Source organism: Myotis davidii, unplaced genomic scaffold (genome assembly GCF_000327345.1).
Source record: "Myotis davidii unplaced genomic scaffold, ASM32734v1 scaffold292, whole genome shotgun sequence".
Taxonomy (NCBI): Eukaryota; Metazoa; Chordata; class Mammalia; order Chiroptera; family Vespertilionidae; genus Myotis; species Myotis davidii.
Window position 1 is genome coordinate 418537 of NW_006285042.1, and position 2869 is coordinate 421405.

Here is a 2869-nt window from a genome sequence, read left to right on the forward strand (position 1 = left end):
GCGCTCGGGTCCTCTCTTGTCCTCTGTCCGCAGTGCCGCGCCGGGAGTTCTCGGACCGGGGACCCCGCACCCGGGAGCCCGCACCCGAGGTCGAAGACACCCCCTGCACTCCTCCTAGGAGATGGAAAGAGGCTTACGACGTTGGGGGCTTCGGGCTCCAATGGTCTCTGTGCCAAAAGTGGGAAATTTTTTTTCTGATGGAAGGGCAGAGAGTCACAATAAAATAAATATAAATCACGTGCCCAAACTCTTACTCATTCTGCAAGGCTCAGGCCGAGAGCTGTCTGTGCTGCGAGATCTCCCCGGTACTCGGTACTCACAACAGCTCCCTCCTTCCACCCCTGGGCGCGGAGGGGCGTGCGGTCCTCCCTGTCTAGAGGAAGGGACCTGGAGCGTGGTTGCCTCTACCAGGCCAGACCTTGCTCATCCCGGTCCACAGCCCTTGGCACGGAGCCTAACATCTATCAGGCACTCAAATATTTTATGAATAAGTGGAAAGTTAATTTCTTTTGTAGAAACCAGATTTTTCTTTTTACCCTCAAGAAGCACACGCTCCTTTGGGTAAGCAGTTCGCTAGTCTCTGTAAAGAGCCAAATCCCCTTTGATGTAGTAATTCCATTCTTGGGGAAATTTCCAGAACAAAATAATGCTGTGCGGGATGTCCCTATCAGGATCATTTATTACAGAAATAATTTAAAAAACCACAGAAAGCAAACAAACAAAACTAAACTGTCAACAAAAGGAAATTGGTTCAATAAATTAAGGTTGGGTAACTTAGGGTTATTATACAACCATTAAAATGATAAACATCAAGGTAAGAGGGTCTCAAAATGTTTTTAGAGCCTTTGCTGGTTTGGCTCAGTGGATAGAGCCTAGGCCCGTGGACTGAAAGGTCTGGGTTCGATTCCTGTCAAGGGCAGGCTTAATCTGGCCCTGGGGTGTGTGGAGAGAATCAATGTGTCTCTCACATCAATGTTTCTCTGTGTCTCCCTCTCCCTTCCATTCTAAAAAGATCAAAACAAAAATATCCTTGTGTGAGGATTAACAACAACAAAATAAAGTTTTTAGAATAAGGAGAAGACATTTATTTATAAAGGGGGAAAAAACAGAAAAATGTTAAGCAATACGATAAAGCAGATAAAGTGTTTATGAAATAATATTAAGCCAAAATAGTAAAAAAATTTCATAATTACCATGCTTAACAACTTAAAATAAAAATTCAGATTTCTGCTCCGTGAGGATTGCATCTATTTTAAGGGATTCCTGGATTATTAAATGAGATGTTAGAGGAAAGTGCCTGAAACATAGTGGATACTCAGCAAAAAGTTTCCATTCTCTTATTTCAAAAGAATGCAAGCTCACATCTAGAGTCTCAAATACATTCTCATCATAGCCCCGCTCTGTCCATTTGACTCCCTTTCCCTCAAATGCAGGGTAGCAGAAGGCGTTGAACAAATATTCAAGCACCATGTTAAAGTGAAGGGGAGAATCTAGGTAATAAGAATAAATGCCAAGTCCTCCCTCAGGCCTAAATACTCAGTAACACAAGTTCACAATGGGGGATTTGGTTGACAGGCAGAACATGCCAAGGTAGCCTAGCGATATTAGTTGGCTACAAGCACAGCCTGGTTGGTCTACAGGATGAATTAATTCAGCCCCAAAGTGCTGGGGTCCAACCCCAGCAGGTCCAGGGGTCCCCAAAGGTGTGGACGGAGTCAGCGAAGAAGGAATGACATGGAGGCAGTATTCAGTTCATCAGCATAGTTGGGTTCTCTCGCCTGGTTCTATCCAGGATCTCCAGCCAGGTTCTGCCGTTTATTGTCTTGTTACATCTGTATTTATACCAGTTGATCTTAATCCTATCCATCTCTTTTCCAAAGGTTAGGGCATTTGTTATCTCCATTCCAGGGAGTAAAGATTATGTAGCTTAAGCGTGATTGTTCGTAGTTAAAGTGATTAACTACCCGCCTGGCACTTAGTTAAGGGGTTTTACTGACTCCCTAACTTCAGGGAAAAATCCCTACCTGGGGAAACAACCTTTCTTGGAGAGGTGACCTTGGTTAAAACACATAGCGCCAAGAAGTTGAGCAAACATATTAAGAACAGTATGCCATATATGCCAGGTCCCTTGAAACAGCAAGGATGGACCGGCTCCCAGCACTAAAGCTGAATGATGCTGGAGTCTTAGGCTGAATTTATAGTCAATATTCAGCTTACGACCCAGTCATAATGTTCCAATGTCTTTAAGAAAATATCACTCTGAAGAGCTAATACTACTCCCACCTTAAAGATTAAGAAACTGATGTTTACAGTGATTAAGGTGTATAGCATGGAGCAGCTAGGAGGTAGAAGAATCATGACCTCAATCTGATCAGCTTGACCATAGCCAAAGTGCTTGACTACTTCCTCAGTGGGTCCCAGTGTGTACACCTCCCACTAGAGGTATAGGAGATGCTTTTGATTGGTATACCAACAGTGAGATTAAATAAGAGATCACATGGTGCAAACAGTATGCCCCTTTCAGTTCTCTTGAGCCTACAATAAGGAAGAAGTATCATTTTGTGGTACTTTGTGTCTACACCTTTCAACATCTGCTAAATCTCTGTTTTAACAGAGAGGTTGCCTCAGGCTCAGCACCTTTGCTAGGCAACACTTCCTAAGTAGAATTTAATATCATCACTTTCTCTTCCTTCTGATATTATTTCTTATGCTGCCAGGCTCCGATTGATGCAGGTTTTCCACTTACAAAGGGATGTATTTTACATTTAAGGTAAAATTACTCACCTATGAAATTGGGTCATTTGAAAGACAGATATTAAAAAACCAATAGGACTAGTGATACTTGGATAGGATAAAAATGGCAAAATAA

The 2869-nt window shown here is 42.8% G+C and overlaps 1 protein-coding gene across 2 annotated transcripts in view; it reads right to left on the reverse strand.

Annotated features, from left to right (window-relative positions):
• Positions 1-369, reverse strand: part of CASR (calcium sensing receptor) — a 101155-nt gene extending 100786 nt beyond the window's left edge. Inside the window, exon 1 of one of the 2 annotated variants that reach the window (XM_006755330.2) lies at positions 255-369. The gene's annotated coding sequence lies outside the window, so the exon portion shown is untranslated. The other variant, XM_015558488.1, reaches the window with a different exon arrangement.
• Between the last annotated feature and the right edge of the window lie 2500 nt (positions 370-2869).